This window comes from Natator depressus, chromosome 4, assembly GCF_965152275.1.
Source record: "Natator depressus isolate rNatDep1 chromosome 4, rNatDep2.hap1, whole genome shotgun sequence".
In the NCBI taxonomy this organism is placed as follows: Eukaryota; Metazoa; Chordata; order Testudines; family Cheloniidae; genus Natator; species Natator depressus.
In genome coordinates, this window is record NC_134237.1 from 19689692 (window position 1) to 19710784 (window position 21093).

General features: G+C 40.9%; 1 protein-coding gene across 1 annotated transcript in view; it reads left to right on the forward strand.

Annotated features, from left to right (window-relative positions):
• The first annotated feature begins 232 nt into the window (after positions 1-232).
• The window catches only part of PTPN13 (protein tyrosine phosphatase non-receptor type 13), a 184379-nt gene continuing 163518 nt past the window's right edge, over positions 233-21093 (forward strand). Inside the window, exon 1 of the mRNA XM_074950546.1 lies at positions 233-462. The gene's annotated coding sequence lies outside the window, so the exon portion shown is untranslated. The remainder of the gene's footprint in view (positions 463-21093) is intronic.

Sequence of the window (21093 nt, forward strand, 5' to 3'; positions counted from 1 at the left end):
GCCCAGCCAGTCTCAGCGGCTGCTCCGCTGCGAGCGGGGCGTGTGCGGAGGCCGGAGGGAGGGACCGAGAGGCTGGCGGGGGAGGCCGCCTCTCCGCTGCTCGTTACAATGGTTGCAGCGCCGGAGCCCCACTAGCCTCGCCTCGCAGGCGCACCAGCCCGGGCGGGGGCAGGCGGGGGTGTCCCGCGGCAGCGGGGCTTGGCCGCGGGGTCTCGGCTGCGGCCACAGGGCAGAGCCGGGGAGCTGCAGCGAGGCGAGCGGGCGGCGCTCTCTGCCGCCTCCTTGCCGGGCAGGAGCGGGGGTGCCTGGGCTGGAGGAGATGCTGCTGCTGCTCCCCTTTGCCTCCCTCCCCGGGCTCTTCTGCAGACTCCAGCCAGCGCCGCTGCACGGGGAGGGTGAAGGCTCAGGGTCCTCGTCTCCATCACCCCCCTGCACGCTGGGCTTGGGGCTCTAGACCGGCGGGTAAGTCTGCGTGGGCTTGGGGTTTGTTGGGGGTTTGTTTTTTCCCTCCCCCTTTGTTATGAGAGAGGAACTCCAGGTGCGAAGTTTGGATCTGGGTCTTGAACCCTCGCAGACTTTGGGAGGGTGTTTGCTTATGGGTTTTCCTCTGGCCCCCCTCTCTAATTATTATAATGACTCTTAATTATGCGTGTATGGTGCCTTGAAGATGTGTAGACCAGTGCCATGTAGCAGGACTTTGCTTTTTATGTCTCCAGTTCTGGTTTTAGGGGGAAGTGTCGGGCTAGATGGATAGGCTTGCCGCTCTTGGGGGGTGGGGCGGGGGACAGGCAGCCCCCTGGAGAAACCGAGCAAACTGGATGGGTGCAAGTCGGTGGTTTGTGGAGTAGTGAGACTTCCAAGCTTGCCTCCTGAGGAAGATCCAGGGTTGGGCTGTGTGGGAGGGTGATAGAGAATATTTACAAGCTATTCTGCTGTAAGGAACATTTTTCTTTAGTTTCACCAGGATTTTCAGGGTGTGTGTGTGTGTGTGTGCGCGCCTGTTTGTTTTGCATGAGGCTCCTTTTGGTGTTAGTCATTCTGGCCGCACATTCTTAAGTTTGTGAATGAAAACTCCAGTAAAGAAAGAACTTATTGTGCATAGGAAAACTCAGTGCATATTAGTCACGCCAGTTGTCTGTATTCAAGACTACATAGCAGGCCCCTGTCTGTTTCCAATTTCTGAAATGATTGTGGAAATTCTATGTCGCATGAGAAGAATGCTGGGAGGAGGGAGCCTAGCACCACATGAAGCAAGTGGTTTTATTATTATTGCTGTTTTTCCATTACTTCCTGTCCAAAGACCTCTGGGTTAAACTAGACTTCAGGGTTCTCAAAACAGTAAGTGTACATAGCTGGAGCAGAGGAATTGCTGTGTATTTGCAGTAAGAGCTGAACAACTGAAGGGTTTATTTTAAGGCACTAAAAGTTAAAAACTTCTTATTTAAGAGAAGATTCTTGCTTAAACTCTATCCACATTTTTGACGGGTGAGGGATAGAAATCAAGAGTAAATCTAATGGCCTGTGATGAGAAATAGTGTAGGTTTCATTGGCTTTTTATCTCTGTATGATCAACACCTCAGCAAACCACAGGATAATCTCTCTCATATTGTAGACTGTGTCGTTCTCTTTAAAAATGGCATGTTTCAAACAACAAAGGCAGTGACTTCATAGGGAGCCATCAGGTGCTTCTCTGTACCCCACCTGTGTATTGGGGAACCGGTTTTTTGTAGGCAGGCTCTAAATTAAATGTAGGGCATGAAGACTGGGGATATAAAGATGACTGCAGATTATCTATGTCTAGGCACCTTCTTAGGGTGTACATTCTGAAAAGTAAGTATAAAAGTCCTTCATTATAGAACTAGCCAGGATGGTAACAATGATGAGTTCCCAAATCCCTGAAATGGCATGTATTGTGATTGTACAGTATAACTGGGTCAATGCCAGACAATTATGCCAAACTTTCTGCTGGTGTTGGAATGTTCTGAGGAAAAGCTGTCATTGAATACATGAGTACTTTAAAGTTAAAGATTTCAGTTAATATAATATCTGATCCTACAAAGTGGGGCTAAGCACCCCCAATTTCATGCTCAGCACCATGTCAGGATCAGGCCTGTCATATTATTCCCTCTCTGTACAAACCTTTGGGTTGGAAAACAATGGATATGTTTAAAGAGGCTTCTGTAAGAAGCTGGATCTGGAATTGAGAAATAAGCAAGCTAGAAATAAACACCAAATCTTAGATAAGAGAACAGTTTAAACAGTAATATTATTTGGTAACAGTGGTTCGACCTTTTTTCATTTGCAGATGCCTAAAAAAATTTGAAATGGAGGTGTGGACCCCTTTGGAAATCTTAGACATAGTCAGCAGACCCCAGGTTGAAAACCACTGTTATATAAGAACAACTGATGGGAGACAAACTAATGCTGTTTTTACAGTGACTTGTTTGGTTGTTCAATTGCAATACAGTGTGTTGTCACTGAATGGCTAGCAAGTCTACCCCTCCATTTATCTTTCATGTAAGGCTTTTGTATTTTATCCTGCCTGGTTCTTTTCTCTGCCACACGTGCAGTCTTTCTGCAAATGCTGTTTACAAATAAGAATGTCTTAAAATAAGACAAGAGTGACAGTAAGAGACAAATGATCTTAAAAGTAGGTTTGGGGGGTTTGGTTTGCTGTTTTGAAGATGCACAATTCTGTTTACACTGATGAAAAAAGTATAATCGTTTTTCAAACAGTGTTGTCTCATTTTTTTGTTTATGTGATAAACAAGCATTCCTGGTACAAATGGGTATATTAATGTTTGGTTTTTTTAATAACGCCCAAATGGATGCTAACAACATTGTAAACATAAACAAGACAGGTATCTTCCCCAGCTAGTTTGCAGTGTAAGGCCCTGATGCTGCAAAGGCTTAAGCATGTGCTTACCTTTACACACTTGGAGTACTCCATTGACTTCAGCAAGATTATTCTCAATATATAAACTTAAGCATGTGGAGTCTAATTACATGTCTAAGTGATGTGGAACCAATGAAGTGGGCTTATAAAAACGGAGTGTGGAATGGTCAGAACCTGAGGGCAACGTTAATTTAGCATTGTCGAATTTCCATGCCCTGGAAGAGACAGGGAGGTGGGTGACAGGAAAGCAGGGAAAGGAAGAGGGTCTCTCAGCCAAGGTGAGAGGTTATGAAGACATGATTTTGGCAGTCGTGATGGAAAGGAAGAGATCGATTTTGGAGATGTGCTTTTTTCCTTCACAACAGGACTTCGCAACCATCTGAAGTTGGGGTAAAGATAACCAGTGAATGGTTCCAAGTGCCTTGCTGATAAGAGTCTATTTTAAAGCACGCTACAAAGCAGATCTGAAACTGGTTGCAGTTCTGAGGTAACAAATCAGTGCAGGGTTTTTGCCTCCACAACTGAGTACATGGATGAGTAATAATAATTAGGACATATACAGTGCTATATATCTTTAAAGTGCCTTCCAAATCTTGGCTAGCAAGCCCTAACCTCTCACCACTCCTGTGAGGGAGGTAAGTAATTAGTCCCATTTTTATCTATCTGTGCAGGATCTTCTATGGAACCCATTTTCATAGCATAAGTAACTTGGGTGAAGAGACATTTAAGGCTTTTTGTAATTGCTGGGGCTTCTGGGCAACACAGTAAGTTAAAGGTTTTCAGATATGTTTATTATAATAGTGCCCAGAGGCTCTAGTCAGGATTGGAGTCCTCCTGTGCTAGGAACTCTTTAAGGCCCTGTGCTGAAGAGTTTGCAATATGGCTGTCCCTTTTCCATTCTTATGAACATACATTGTAGCTAAGTATGCAACAATCTCATTTCGAACTTCATTTGTGCTCCATACTTGTGCAGGGCTCTGCCCTCAGAGGTTCCAACTGCAGGAACAGATTTTTGAGCTTGATCCAAACCCTGCTGAAGTTAATCAGAAAACCTTCATTGGCTTAAATGAAATTCAGATCAGGCCCTTAGAAAGCAAGATTTACTTTTGAGTAGATTTTAGTATATCTATCTTACAAGAGATCCAATTCTGATACCAGTGGCACATCTCCCATTGATTTCACTATGAGCTGGATCAAACTGAAGAAACATTAAGTATTGGCCTGACTGCCATGTCTCAGATATTCTACTTGGAAGTGAAGGGAAAGTGCCATTTCAGGTGTGGATCTGACAGAAGGGTTTTGTCAATATATTCCGTAGGTCATTTTGAATGCACACCCCTCTCTCTTCTATACACAACTCTGCCTATCTTTTAGTTTATTGCGAATTGGCTATTTGAATTTTACTATCTCAAAAGGAGAGGTGACAGTCAATGAAACAAGGAAAGTCTCAATGTATTGTACAACAATGGAGAAAGTATCAGTAAACAGTTACTCTAGGTTATTACTTTCCATTGGACAAGTGAAGTTGGACAACGAACTATGTATGTCATAATAAGTTAATGTGTTAACCACTGTTAGCCACTAATTAACAGTGCACAACTGTAAGGAAGAGTGGAATTTCTTACAGAAGAGTTTCTCACCTCCACCTAAAGTAAAATGGAGAGAAGCTAGCACATACAGATGGGGAGGAAGAAAAAGAATCAGTATGGCTGTATTTATGTTGTCTAATCTTCTGCCTAACCTACACCACTTATGCAGATGGTGAGGATGCAGGCGTAGTCTTGGTGCATCCTTGTCTCTTAGAATGCTTTCAGATTTGGCAAACGAGCAGGTTTCCGTTCAAGGGCAGTAATATGTTTTTTAAATTTGTAAGGCACTTTTCGTGATAGAGCTCTGTCCTAGTTAGCATAAAAAACTTCACACCTAATATCACAGAGGTGAGAAGGTTTTGGTTCTCAAACTTGTTTGCTTCTCCATATGTGTATTTCGGTAAACGTAATGTATCAGTCCAACATGACTTAGAAATGGCTCTTGACATACTTAGTAAAGTTGTTTGTGGCAGTGTTGTAGCCATGTTGGTCCCATGATATTAGAGGGACAAGGTGGGTGAAAGCTTGTCTCTTTCACCAACGGATTTTGGTCCAATAAAAGATATTATCTTGTCTCTGTACTACTTAGAGGACAAGATATAAAAATAGAACTGTACTTGGTGACTTTTTAAAGGGAAAAGCTAGGGAGAACATTCTATATTTAAATAATATGCACTATAATTCTCAGGATGAATGTTGTTTGTTTGTATTACAGTACTTTCTAGTTGATACAGGCATTGTTGGACTCGGTATTGAACAAGCATATATCAAAAGAAGTTACCTGTCCCAAAGAGCTTATGATCTAAGTAGACAACTCAGATAATGGATAGGAGAAAGGAAGGAGTAATAGCTATTCCATTTCATGTATAGGGAAATTGAGGCACAGCTATGAAGAGACTTTCCCAAGGCCACGTTCAATGTTCAGAGTTCCAGTTCAGTGTGTTAATCACAAGACCATACTACTGATAAAACTATTATTTTTCTTGCAAAAACTCAGTCTAACATCTCTTTCAAGTTCTGTGTACTGTGCCTTCATAGGAAGAAAAACGTGTTACAATTTTTGAATTGAGCAGGAATTTTCAGAACTCCAAATCAATGGCTTTCCAGATTAGGGATATTTGTCTAGGATAGAATATTACTCTCTTGCCTTGGGGTAACTTCTAGAAGGAAACTTCTACTGAACTGAATCTTGTTTAAAGAAATAATTTGAAACAGCTTTAGGTGGACTGCTCATGTTATCTTCTAAAACTGGATTATTGTATCTAATGTTTTTCCGGTGAAGAGGCAGCTCAGAAGTGGCATATCTAAACTTGTCCAGTATTGTATAAAAAATGTCTTGCACTGAAAGACTGCCTGGGCGGCTATTCTGCCTGTGCACAATTAGATGGTTTGTAGACATGCTGTAAACTTGAAATTGGTGCTACAACTTTAATAGGAAACACACCTGTTTTCTCTCCTTTCTTTCCCAACGCTGTGAAAGTATGGGTTGGGCATATTTGGGCTCATTTTCAATCCAACAATGAAGATCTGGCACCTTAGTGAAGAACACCTCTCTACTCACTTGGTGTAAATCATCTCCCAACTATAAGTCGAGCTATACATAATCCTCAGTTCTGCAACTCAGAACTTTAAATATATCCCTGAGAAGCACAAGTATTGTCTCAGATCCTTACAACACTCAAAGAATCTTTCATTGCATCTCGTTAAAGCTAATGGAAGGTCGCCCTGTAAATTCTCTGCACATTCAAGGAAGAAAGAGATCTTCAGACCCATACAAGTGCGAAGACGTAGGGTCTCCAAGCGACTGCCAATTCAGAGGCAAAAGTTCACATTGGATAACTTATTAGAAACATCATGTTCACATATTATTTTTCCATTTAATGGAAGGGTAACTCAAAAATCAGCCCTAAGTTTTTAAGAGTCTGATATTTGACTGAGACCTTAACTCTGCCTCCTGTTTTTTCACAAGCAGTTTTGCAGGTACAGTTGATTTCCTTAAGATGTGGAACAGACAGATTGCACCAACACATTAGGTACTAGGAGTCCGTCTAAAACAGTGGTTCTCAAAGTTTTGTATTGGTGATCTCTTTCACACAGCAAGCCTCTGAGTGCGACCCCCACCCCTTATAAATTAAAAACTTTTTTTTTATATTTAACACTATTATAAATGCTGGAGGTGAAGTGGAGTTTTGGGGGTAGAGAGTGACATTTAATAACCTTGCGAACCCCCCCCCATGGGTCCTGACCCCCCAGTTTGAGAACCCCCGGTCTAAAACTATGGATTCTGAAAATCAGGTCCTAAATGTTCTTTTAAAAAGTTAGAATCTTAACAGTAACACAACTTTTATTTTAATTAAGATTGCCTTTTGTGACCCTTTGGCATTAGTATATTCTTCTCAGCTTCAATGTTGAAAACCAGGGTTGTACACAAAGTGGTCCACAGTAGAATGAAAATTAATATTACCCCATTGTTAAAAGGCATGATATACAATACATTAAAAGTTTCATGCCAGTTCTACACTCTTCCTTCTGTTCCTTATCTGAATACAGTACAAAGTGCTATGCTCTTGGATTGGAGAGTCCATCAAATCCTGCTTAGAAAAGAACCAGCAGTTGAGTATAAGGCTTTCTAAGTTATTACTGTGTGCGGACAGAACATGGCTTATCTCATTATCACGAAGATTATAGATACTCTAATTTGAAACGTCTTGTTTGCGCAATGGAACTGGTTCCCAATGATTAACTGTATACTCAGCCCAGCTGAGGGTTTTTCCCCTTTAATATTAATCTCTTCTCTGAACTGGATTTATATGCTGGTCAGATACAGTATCTACCATTTTTCATATAAATATGAGTGACTGGTTTATGTAGAGAGTATAAAAATGAATAAACCTGTAATGATCCTTGTACTAACACTTCAGTGAGGTCAGAGAGGAGAATGAATGTAGATGAGTAATTAAGATAGACGTTACCAAAAACCAGATTAGTCAGAAGCTGTGCTTCAGTTTATTGCTGATATGTGGTTAACTACAAAATTCATAATAACTAAACCCTTCTTGTTCAGTGTTAATTTTATTGTAGTGTAGAGCTTTTTTATTGTTCTGTTTAAATTTATTTATATATTTTAAATAATGTTTCCTCAAAGAGAAGTGAAAATGAATGTAAAGCTTTGCTTTTAGCCCTGATAGAATTAAATAGTTGACATTATTGCATTTTTATTTCAGTTGGAGCTTCTGTTCGTAATGGCAAGGTGATGAACTATTTTAATTATTCTGTGATGTAAGCTTCATGCCTGAATGTGTTACAGAAGGGCTTCATGGAAAAATTTAGATTTTGATATAATTTTATGTATTCGACAGCTCTAAAGTGAAATAAAATTAGTATTTTATTTCTAAGGATTACTCATCAAAATATAAACTGGATGTGCATTGCACATTAATGATGGACATCTGTTACTTGTTCTCACCATCTGTCAATCTCAACCATTTATTTTGACTTTACCGTAAAGGAGATTGGGATATAAATCTAAGAATTGCAGAGATCACGGTAGTAGAAATTGAAACTTTTATGATTTGTGTGACGTTTTGTCAGTAGCATTTTTGTTTCTTTCAAAGCCATAACATGCAGTACTGTTTCTTGAATTGTTGTCTGGATTATTATTTTTTTTGTTGGTGGCATGGATTGTTTAGAACAGTCTAATAATCCATCAATCAGTTTAATCAAACTTACTCACCTAATTGCAACTCAAAGTTCAGTAAACAGTGTTTATAACCAGTATTTTACACTGCAGAGTCTCTTTTCTCATCATGTTATTAAGCTTTTTAATGGGGGAAATGGACAGTTTGTGTCTTAGCATATTTGCTATGTTACTAATAAATTGATAATCCTCCTTCATGCTTGATTATCTATTGTTATGCATAAAATAATGGCTTGCTTTTTAACAGCTTAGCAAAGGGCTCAATCCTGCACCATAGAATTGTATGGGAAAAGGAGCAGACTGGAGGGAGCATTCCACTGTACCCTTGGAGACAGTGTTGTATATGGGAGGAAGTCTTTTAGACCATTGGAATTAAATTAGTTGGGTCAAGCATAGTTACCTCACATTCCAGAGTCAGTTCTGGCTACAACTCTCAGACGAGGAACTCTTCATATTATAAAGTAGTCTGACTGTGATATTATGTTAAGGCTGTGCAGATGACATGTTGTTTAATCCACCCTGGCAGAAAACCTTTTCCAACTGAATAATAGTAAATACAGTTATATGAATTCTCCTCTTCTTCCCTTCCCCCGCCCCTTCAGAAGTGTTAATGTCAGAGACTAGTTGGATTTTGTTTTGAGAGAGAGTCTCAGTAGAATTTGCCACATGTTACTGCAGGCTCAGGAGTTGTACAGTTACGTGTATGGAGGGAAAGTATAAAGTAGCTTAACTACAGAGTATATGTGAGATTCCAAAAACAACAAACTGCAAAAGATAAATTCTTCTTTTCCACTCGGTTTTTGACATTGTCTTTGGTTATCAGCTATAACTGATTTTTTAATACTTTTTGTTGTCATTTTGAAATGATTTTGCTTGCATCTTTATTTTCAAAATCGTGGTTTGAATTATTTTTATTAACTTAACTACTGAGAAATGAAGGAATATATCTACTGAGGTAGTATTTTAGCCTGAAACTACAGTCAAAAATACTAATTTTAAATAAGAAAAAAATGTCTGCCTACTGGCTGCTACTGGAAATCTATAAGTGCTGCTGGGGTTTAAAAATAAGGACACATCTACTAACTCCACTGAAATGCATTGGAAATTGTTTTGTCTGGGTTTCCTTTTGTAGGAAGGGAGAGGGACTATCAACATTCTATTTTTAAAATGGGCAGAGTTGGCATGATGATGATCTACCTGCTAACTGATGACGGAAACCATAGGTTCCGTGACTTCCGGTGAGAAAACATGATTAAGTTAACACTTTAGTATATCGTTTGGAAACCATTCGCTGACTTCAACAGATTTCTTCTGATGCACGAGCTCTGGTGCTATTTATCTTGCATCTCTATATGTTTAAGAAGTAGACAGCTTCATACCTTAAACCTTCATATTTTGTGCCACTATATGCTACATTTCTTGCTGTAGTGTGCTCAGTCATTAAAATCCCTTGATTGACTTTAATAGTGAATTTAAAGATTATCTGATTATAAAAGGTTGGTAGTAGGCAGCACTGAAAAGTTTGTTTAATCAGTTAGAGAGGCTCATTATCATATAGCGAGCAATTTTGTAGTTAAGTTATCACATGTGTGAAACAGTCAAATCATCCTGTAAGGCTTAGCATGTGGGTTTAATGAAATAGTTGTGCATGACACTCTCATATTTCATTAAAATATTTTTGACTGTACAGAGGTATCTGATAGGTGTGTGAAACATGTTCTCCCTTAGAAATGCCATCATTAAAGTCTCCTCGTCGGTATGACGAAGAGTTTTGGGGGGAATTATTTCATTTGTACAACAATGTTTGCATACTTCTGTCAGAAAATCACTCTACCTCTCTTCCTGTAGTTTCCCTTGTTCCTTAGGTCTCTGGCATTACCAATCTTCTATCATTTGAAAGAGCTGCCAGACTCTACTGATTTTTAAGACTACGGCTCTTAAAGGTGAACTGCAAAGAAAAAAGGTTGGGCTTGTGCTTTTTTGCTGCTTTATAATGCATAAAAAAGCCTGCATAAAAAGATGCTTGTTTTTTTATGGTAGAATAGCAAGTCCTTTCTAGCTTGGAGGACTATGGTGACTAGAGAACTGGTGAGATGATGACATCACAAGGACTAAGAGTAGAAGTTGGGCAACAGAGAGGAAGGTTGTTAATCACTGTCCACATTTTTTTGTTTAATTTCAGTGACTAGTGTTTTGGAGAGAAGTCTTTATCAGAGACTCGTAACCCTCACCCCCTCCGTTTAAGGTGTGAAAGCTAATATATATTGTCTATAAGCTCCAAAATCAGACAAAAAAACCAAGGAGAAAATCCTAACATGAAAAAAGGCAGAAATCTTTCTTTACATTTTCTCTTTCAAAGAATCAACAACAACAAAAAGGCCCAACTTTAAAAGCAAATGGATACCCTAGCCCCACATTCTTATTACCCACTGGAGTATGAGTAAGGAACCACAGGTAGATCCAGCTTCCTTTTTCTGTCCGCTAGGTATAAACGAATCCAAAACAGACTTTTTTCCTTTAAGGAATGCCTCATTTATTGATAACAGAAAATAAAATGAGTAAACCTTACTCTTAGAAACAGTCTCTAGTTCCATCTGAACTCCTTCCACCTAGGACAAGCCTCTGGTGCCTTCTTTCCAAACCCTTCTTCTCCACTTCAAGCCCCTTGCCTTCTGAGTATACCTATTCTCCCCCTCCCTCTCTCCGGGTTGCCCTTCAGTTACGAGTCTCTCCACTTCAGAGGGATTTTATTCTTCCCCTTCTGGACTGCTCAGGCAGCCTTCTTATAGGGCTAAGATGCTCCGTTGCTAATTGGCTAATAACCAGACCCCTGGAGCACCCAATTGCTCCCTGCTGGTCATCAGAGGGGTGTCAGGGGCAAGTCAGGCCCAGATTTACCTTGAAGGGCCAGTTGCTCCATGACACAAACCTTTTACAGTTTGTGTTTTGAATTTGTGTCGGTCTGTACAATACAGCGTATCCACTTTCCACTAGGTTTCAGAGTAACAGCCGTGTTAGTCTGTATTCGCAAAAAGAAAAGGAGTACTTGTGGCACCTTAGAGACTAACCAATTTATTTGAGCATAAGCTTTCGTGAGCTACAGCTCACTTCATCGGATGCATACTGTGGAAACTGCAGAAGACATTATATACACAGAGACCATGAAACAATACCTCCTCCCACCCCACTCTCCTGCTGGTAATAGCTTATCTAAAGTGATCACTCTCCTTACAATGTGTATGATAATCAAGTTGGGCCATTTCCAGCACAAATCCAGGTTTTCTCACCCTCCGCCCCCCCCCCCCAAACTCACTCTCCTGCTGGTAATAGCCCAGCCAAAGTGACTACTCTCTTTACAATGTGTATGATAATCAAGGTGGGCCATTTCCAGCATAAATCCAAGTTTAACCAGAACGTCGGGGGGGGGGGGGTAGGAAAAAACAAGGGGAAATAGGCTACCTTGCATAATGACTTAGCCACTCCCAGTCTCTATTTAAGCCTAAATTAATAGTATCCAATTTGCAAATGAATTCCAATTCAGCAGTTTCTCGCTGGAGTCTGGATTTGAAGTTTTTTTGTTGTAAGATAGCGACCTTCATGTCTGTAATTGCGTGACCAGAGAGATTGAAGTGTTCTCCGACTGGTTTATGAATGTTATAATTCTTGACATCTGATTTGTGTCCATTTATTCTTTTACGTAGAGACTGTCCAGTTTGACCAATGTACATGGCAGAGGGGCATTGCTGGCACATGATGGCATATATCACATTGGTGGATGTGCAGGTGAACGAGCCTCTGATAGTGTGGCTGATGTTATTAGGCCCTGTGATGGTGTCCCCTGAATAGATATGTGGGCACAGTTGGCAACGGGCTTTGTTGCAAGGATAGGTTCCTGGGTTAGTGGTTCTGTTGTGTGGTATGTGGTTGTTGGTGAGTATTTGCTTCAGGTTGGGGGGCTGTCTGTAGGCAAGGACTGGCCTGTCTCCCAAGATTTGTGAGAGTGTTGGGTCGTCCTTCAGGATAGGTTGTAGATCCTTAATAATGCGTTGGAGGGCTTTTAGTTGGGGGCTGAAGGTGACGGCTAGTAGTGTTCTGTTATTTTCTTTGTTAAGCCTGTCCTGTAGTAGGTGACTGAAGTCACCTACTTTGGATGAGCTATTACCAGCAGGAGAGTGAGTTTGTGTGTGTGTGTTTTTGGGGGGTGGGGGGGTTGAGAAAACCTGGATTTGTGCTGGAAATGGCCCACCTTGATTATCATACACATTGTAAAGAGAGTAGTCACTTTGGCTGGGCTATTACCAGCAGGAGAGTAAGTTTGTGTGGGGGGGGGGGCGGAGGGTGAGAAAACCTGGATTTGTGCTGGAAATGGCCCAACTTGATTATCATACACATTGTAAGGAGAGTGATCACTTTAGATAAGCTATTACCAGCAGGAGAGTGGGGTGGGAGGAGGTATTGTTTCATGGTCTCTGTATATAATGTCTTCTGCAGTTTCCACAGTATGCATCCGATGAAGTGAGCTGTAGCTCACGAAAGCTTATGCTCAAATAAATTGGTTAGTCTCTAAGGTGCCACAAGTACTCCTTTTCACTTTCCACTAGGACAACCTCAAAGCATTTTTGTTAGCTTCCAGTTTCAAAACAAAGGTATTTACAATAAAATATTAAAACATGGTTTATTCCATTTCCTCACTTTAAACAGGGATTGATTAAAGGATGGGGCAGTGCTCTGCTTCATTGCTGCCATGACGCAGACAAGTCACAATGGTTGTACCTGAGGACTGAGGGACACAGAATAATCTTTGTAGATGAGAGACACTTCCACAGAGCTGAAGCTATGCCACTGAGGCACTAAAGTAGACAGGATTTGCCCTTTCGGGCTGCATTTCTTTTGTTGTTTTATCATCCTTCCTCTCATGGACTCCTTCCAACCACCCTTCTCTCCTCCACCCTGAGAAGAAGGAGAAAATGCAGGAAAGGTAAGCAGTGGTGAGATTAGATTTATATGTCCCATGCATCCAAACTTTGGAGGCAAAAAATGAGTGAGGAGGCATGGGTGAGGAGCAGAGAGAGCCTCTATGGGCCTCTTTACACCAGCTAGGAAACCTGTCCCTGCCCTTTACACAAAAACTATTAAAACATGGTGAGTTGTTAAAGGTTTTTCCTAGTTGTGGAAAGGGCCATATACTGAGTGGTTGAGTCTGTTGCTTCATTTTGATTTAAAAAGCTAAAATGAAACAAAATTAACATGACAAATATTAAATGGATTAAAAATTGGCTAACTGACTGATCACCAAATGCAACTGTACATGGGGAATCATCATCGAGAGGCTCTTGGCCCTGTGCTAATTAACATTTTTTATCAATGATCTGGAAGAAAACATAAAATCATCACTGATACATTTTGTAGATGACACAGTTGAGGGAGTGGTAAATAATGAAGAGGACAGGTCACTTGGTAAGTAGGGTGCAAACAAACAGCATGTGTTTTAATACAGCTAAATGTTAAGTTATTCATCTTGGAACAAAGAATGTAGGGCATGTTTACAGGATGAGGGACTCTATCCTGGGAAAGAGTGACTCTGAAAAAGACTTGGGGATCATGGTAGATAATCAGCTGAACATGAGCTCCCAGTGTGATGCTGGCCAAAAGGGCTAATGATATTCTTGGATGTATAAACGGGGGAATCTCAAGCAGTAGGAAGATTATATTACCTCAGTATTTGGCACTGATGCAGCTGCTGCTGGAACGTTGTGTCTAGTTCTGGTGTCACAATTCAAGAAGAATGTTGGTAAATTGGAGAGGTTTGAGAGAAGAGACGCAAGAATCGTTTAAAAATTGGAAAACATGCCTTAAAGTGATAGACTAAGGAGTTCAACGTATTTAGTTTAATAAAGAGAAAGTTGAGGGATGGTTTGCACACAGTCTACAAGTACCTACATGAGGAACAAAAAGTTTGATAATGGGCTCTTCACTCTAGTAGACAAAGATATAACAAAATCCACTGGCTGGAAGTTGACGCTAGACATATTCAGGCTGGAAATTAGGCACGCTTTTAACAGTGAGGGTATTTAACCATTGGAACAATTTACCAAGGGTTTTGATGGAGTCTCCATCATGAACAATTTTTAAACTGAGATCGGATGTTGTTCTTAAAGATGTGCTCTATTTCAAACAGGAATTATTTCAGGGATCCTATGGCCAGTTTTATACAAGAGGTCAAACTGGATGACCACAGTGGTCCCTTTGGACCTTATAATCTATGAAAATAAAGCCCTCATACTTTGGTGGTGCGTGGAAGTATAAATCTCTAAAATGTAATATAAAAGGTCAGTGGTAAGCAATTCAGAAGGATTTGGAGAGACATAAATCAACTTGTTCTGTTGAGGAATAAGATTAGCATCTATTTGGGCTCTGCTGTTGTTCACCATACCAATTTTGCTTTGTAAAATTGCACTATGATGTTTAAAGTTCTAAACTTACTTAAACAAGCGGGTGTCTTTTTTTGCCACACCCCAATTACCTGCAGTCAGTCCTCCTGGGAAGGACCTGAAAATGGAGGGAAAAAAAATATGATACACTATTTAACAGTGTCAGTTTGTTTTTCAAAGCAATATGCAGACTTGAATAAATTATTTTTCAGTGCCTGCTTTGCTCAGATTGGAGAAAATTGATGACTTTAAAAAATAGTTTGGGGAGCAATTTAACGGCTTTATCTTATTAATCTGAATTACAAGTTACTTTTATTTTGAAGCATATTCTTTGAAGTTGGAAATCATACTGTCACTCGCCCCAGTGTGAGATTCCTGCAGTACATACGCACAACAGTGTGTTTTCCTTTGTGCCGTATGTGCTGAAATAGGCAGATAGGTGGAAAAGGGTGCTTTCTAAAGTTTAAACTGAAATTTTAATTTCAGTTTTGATTTTATGATGCTAATACCATCTGAATGTGGTTTAATACTAATTATTAAGTAGCATGATAGAAAAAGACAAATTGAGTTTACAAATAGTGAACACATTGTATGGATTAGCATTGTTACAAACTGTGCTAGTATTACGGGATGACCTTTGCTGTGCTTGACATTCATTGAGCTCTTTCACACACTTTAATTCCCTCTAACTGCCCTTTGCTATGAGACTATTACAGATCACAGAATTTAACTTTTCACCCTCATTGGACTGAAAGTGGGGAAGTATGCTGATGTTACAAAATCTGCTTCCTTTGCTTCCCTCTTCATTGGTTTTGGAAAAGTAGAAGAGAAACTACTGGCTGTCTAGACTAATAAAATAAAATTTGTTAGTGCAGACAGTATTCATTTCAAGGCAAATGATGTACTTTCAATAATATGCTACCAAAGCCAGTAGAAGATTGCAACTGATATGCCAAGAGCTATTATGTTCCTAATGGAAGTGATGCTTTTTATGACACCGTTTCCAAAACACCCTACAGTATAGTGCCTCAAAATATTTGCATAGAACTAGATTCCCTTTTTATTTTTTCCTTTCCTTAGTTTTATAACAAAAGTCTTAACTAGTGACTAGTGCCATTTTTGGTTCAGATAGAATGATACAAGGGGAGTAATGACCAATCTTGTAAGAGGCTTCTGGGTTTTGTACTCCTTCCTCAAATTGCTTTTTTAACTGGCAGGCAGAATGGCCGTATTTTTCCCCTCTTGTAAACAATGATTGTTGTTGAATGCAGTTCAGAGTTTATAGTCATAACCACTGAATTCTGATTGTTTTGGGAGCCTGCCACTCTTGAGCACCTTTGCTGTTTTCAGCTGCGTTCTCCTCACCGTAGTAAACCAGGAGAAGGTAAAAGCCAGGTTGCTGACAGCTATAACTATCTATTTCATGTTTCTGCTGACAACTAAATGCTAATCTCTTCATCTTCAAGTTTGGTGTGTACATGAAAAACACTTCCATTAAACTAATTTTTCCAGATGGTTTGGCATTGTTTGACTTCTAGTTTTGTGCAGTGACTCTCAACCTTTCTAGACTACTGTACCCTTTCAAGAGTTTGATTTGTTTTGCGTACCCCCAAGTTTTACCTCAACTAAAAACTACTTGCTTCCAAAATCAGACATTAAAAACACAGAAGTGTCACAACACACTATTACTGAAAAATTGCCTACTTTCTCATTTTTACCATATAATTATAACATTAACAATTGGAATATAAATTTTGTACTTACATTTCACTGTATAGCGTAAAGAGCAGTATAAACAAGTTATTTGTATGAAATTTTAGTTGGTACTGACTTTGCTAGTGCTTTTTATGTAGCCTGTTGTAAAACTAGGCAAATATCTAGATGAGTTGATGTACCCCTGGAAGACCTCTGTGTACCCCCTGCAGTATGCATACCCTTGGTTGAGAATCACTGGATTAGTGTGTGCAAAGTGCAATAATTTAAATAACTCAAATAAAAATATTTTCCTTTCAGTTAGTCCACAATGACCCGTGTGAAAACTTATCTTTTAGCAACAAGTTATGTTATTTTTAGCAAATACTTCGGGACATACACATTAATGCTAGCCTAGCCTAACTGCACAGTAATTTAGTCTCCACAATATCACAATTAAATCAGTTCTGCGCCCTCTCCCACCCCAATAAAATCATTTCTGACACACAGCCCCTTCCTTTTTCTCCTCTTACAAACATCATTTAATAAAATCTCTTTCTCCTCTCCTCTCTTCTGCCCTGTTCCCCAACTAATAACTTCTGGACTCTTTCCCCCATCTTAGACCAAATACATCCTGAGCTCCCCTTAAATATGTGAATTTGTAGATCCTTCTTTCTCTTTCCCCTATGTAGTGAATGCTTGGTTCCTCTGACTAATGCATTCTGGGATTCCTCTCTCCCTCAAAGAAATGCATACTGGGAAGTACATACACGAAAACATTTTACCACACTTTGAGGTATATTGATACAGCTGGTCTACTTGTGTCTATTTAAAAAAATAGCTATCCTGTTTCTGCAGATCTCAGCCAAATTGTGGGAGAGGGTGAAAGGGCAGATGAGACTTCATTCTGTGCAACATCTGTGACCACAGCTGACCGTGCGATCACTCTCGCTTTTACAACACAGGAGGCAGTAGTACTGCTTTTCTCCCATTAGTACACTTAATCTAATAATTAATTCAATCAATGCAGAACCATAGCAGGGATGGAAAAGCTGAGGTTTTGGTCGCCACTGACAGGCACACATGACGTCACTGGAGTGGAGAGTGGTATTGTTTATCCCTTCGGCTTCTCATGTTTTCTTTTTAACTCTTCATAGGAAAACTGCTTTACAGGAAGTGAAGGATAGTGAATAATTGAGACAGATATATTGACCTAACAAAGTCACATAATCATCCATTCAGCCTGGACCGTAATGACGACTTAATACCCTTTATCTGCAATATATAGTGTAAAACAGTGACTCTCAACCTTTGCAGACTGCTTTCAGGAGTCTGATTTGTCTTGCATGCACCCAAGTTTCACCTCACTTAAAAACAACTTGCTTATAAAATCACACATAAAAATACAGAAGTGTCACAGCACACTGTTACTGAAAAAATGCTTACGTTGTCATTTTTACCATATAAAATAAATCAATTGGAATATAAATATTGTGCTTACATTTCAGTGTATAGCGCAGTATAAACAAGTCATTGTCTGTATGAAATTGTAGTTTGTACTTACTTTGCTAATAGGGTTGCCAGGCATCCGGTTTTCGACCAGAACACCTGGTCGAAAAGGGACCCTGGCGGCTCTGGTCAGCACTGCTGACCAGGCCATTAAAAGTATAGTTGGCAGCACAGCGGGGCTAAGGCTGGCCCCTGCCTGCCATGGCTCTGCGCAGCTCCCGGAAGCGGCCAGCATGTCCCTGCGGCGCCTAGGTGGAGGGGCAATCAGGGAAGCTCCTTGCGCTGCCCCCTCCAGCCAGCGCCGGCTCCGCAGCTCCCATTGGCTGGGAAGCATGGCCAATGGGATCTGTGGGGGTGGGGGATGCGGGCACGAGCAATGCACAGAACCACCCGGCCCCTCCACTTAGGAGGAGCTGGACGTGCCGGCCACTTCCAGGAGCTGCGCGGAGCTAGGGCAGACAGGGAGCCTGTCTTAGCCCCGCTGCACCGCCGACTGGGAGCTGCCTGAGGTAAGTGCTGCCCAGCTGGAGCCTGCATCCCAAACCCGCTCCTGCACCCCAACCCCCTGCTCCAGGTGGGAACCCCCTCCAGCACCCTGACTCCCTCCCAGAGTCCACACCCCAATCTCCTGCCTCAGCCCTGAGCCCCCTCCTGCACCCCAAACCCTTCATCCCTGGCCCCACCCCAGAGCCCACACCCCCAGCTGGAGCCCTCACCCCTTCCCACACCCCATCCCTCTGCCCCAGCCCTGAGCCCCCTCCCACACCCAAACTCTCTCCTGGAGCCCGCACCCTGCACCCCTTCCTGCACTCCAACCCGCTGCCCCAGCCCTGAGCCCCCCCTGCACCCCAAACCCCTTGTCTCTGGCCCCACTCCAGAGCCTGCACCCCAGCCCTCTGCCCCAGCCTTGATCCTCCTGCTGCACTCCGAACCCCTCGGCCCCAGCCTGGAGCATCCTCCTGCATCTCAAACCCCTAATCCCCGGCACTACCCCAGAGTTCGCACACCCAGCCAGAGCCCTCACCCCCTCCCGCACCCCAACCTCCTGCCTCAGCCCAGTGAATGTGAGTGAGGGTGGGGGAAAGCGAGCGACAGAGGGAGGGGAGATGGAGTGTGTGGGGGCTGGGCCTCAGGCAAGGGGCGGGGCAGGGATGTTCGGTTTTGTGCTATTGGAAAGTTGGCAAACCTATTGGCTAGTGCTTTTTACGTAGCCTGCTGTAAAACTAGGCAAATACCTAGGTGAGTTGATATACCCCCGGAAGACCTCTGCATACCCCCAGGGGTATGCGTAACCCTGGTTGAGAACCACTAGTATAAAATACATGTACTCTGTATGGTTGATGGGGCAAAAATTAATCTCTGTCTAGATTAAGTAGCTCAATACAGTTGCTTAGGGAATCCATTTTCTGAAACTTCAGGGATGGCAGGAATTACAGAAAAAAATGTTATGAGTGGCAGACTTTCAATATTATGTTGTGTAGGTTGTAAAGGATGGCTTGGGTTTTATTTTCCAGTTGCTTAAAATATGTCCACCAGTAGTTTTGTGTGCATATATGTGAATAAAAACAGTTCAACATGAGAGGTGAAAAAAAAGAGCAACTGAAGGATTATTATAGCTATATATTTAAACTATGAAATTTTCTTATCATTCAGTTTCCCGGAGTCTCTTCTTGCTTCTATCTGACCTCTGGGAGTTTATCAGTGGGTGCCATACAGATGCCAACATCAATATCAGTTTGTTTTTCAAAGCAAATAGAAGACCTGAATAAATTATTTTTGGTCAGATTGAAGAAAATTTGATGTTCTCAATTCCAAAGCTCATGTATTTACAGTATTTTAGTACTGTACATTTTTGTAGTAATATCTCTTACTCTCTTGCGTCCCTTTCTGTTGACTTATATCACAGATATAATGTTTTATTTGGAATGGCTGGTAGCCACATAGCAAACTGAGTATTCTGTGGGTGCCAAAAGGAAGAGGGGAAAGTAGTGGCTTCAGTTCTTCATATATATTGCTGGGACACACAGCTGAGTCTTAATGGGACTCGGGCATATGAGGAAAAAACGTGAGTGCCGCAGTATTCTAGAATCCACCCAAAATGGAATGTAGAGAATATGTTTCTATGTACCCTACATTATCGGCTACCCCAACAAATTAATATTTATTCTTTAGTTCTGCATTTTACTAGGTTTTGAAATATTTGAGGATTGAGAAAAGACTTGGGCATCGCTTTCTCCAAGCATTCACTCAGTCCAAACTTGAACATTTTTATGCATGCAAATGGGAGGAAAGTGAATGCTTGTTAAGAGACAATTTAATAAAAATAAATAAATAAAACATGCACCTGACACCCTTAAATGATTTGAGACTGTGGTTAAAATTTTCAAAGTGTGTATGTCTCCTTTGTAATCGTACTTTGGCTACTGATTCCTTCTTTCTTACCCACCCCCGAAATTACTGATTTGCAATCCCCTTAAAGCTTTAATTTGGGGGGTGGAGGGAAAGGAGAGGCTTGCAAACCAATTCTCCTAGAAATACTAAAATACTTTTTCACAGTGCCTCCAGTAGACTTACTGTTTTTCTGTTTGTCTAAAAAGACTGTGAGTAATAAGTTTGAAAGATGATTGTGATTTAATAACTATGTGGGATGGAAAAAATAAATCTGAAATCATATTTTGAGGACTAGAAGGAATTTAAGATTGTCACATAAATTCCCTTCATATACAAAAAAGATGAAAGTGGGTATAAGTTTGAAATTGTAGCTCGTTGTATGCTGGAGAGGATGAGGACTTTCTTTGGTGCAGATATACATATTTGTTGTGTATACCCAAAGAAAATTCCTTCAGCAAATAAACTTATTTCATCTTGTCCCAAAGGAAGTTACTGTGTCTTACAGTCTATTACATTTGCTTGTTAGCTTACTGCTAGGCTGATGAAATACCAAAACAGATTTTTGAAGTTTACCCACCATCATTCCCAGTACAATGAAAGGTTATTACTGTTTCCGTGGTCAGGGAGAGGGAGATTTTAATGTGATGAAATTTGATTATTTTTAAGGAGGGTCAAGGGGATTGCATCTATAGTCTGATACAGCTAAGGGGAGTGACTGGCTCTGTATAGGGGAACATGATGCTAGCTGTAATGACAGGATTTCACAGGCGCAAAGTATGTTCCTGATGAATTATAATATGTTGTTAGGGGAGTTTCTATGCAAGTTGGGATATTTCCCTGGGTCTCTGTCTTTGGTGCCCCTTATGGACTCTCTTCACCACTGTATCC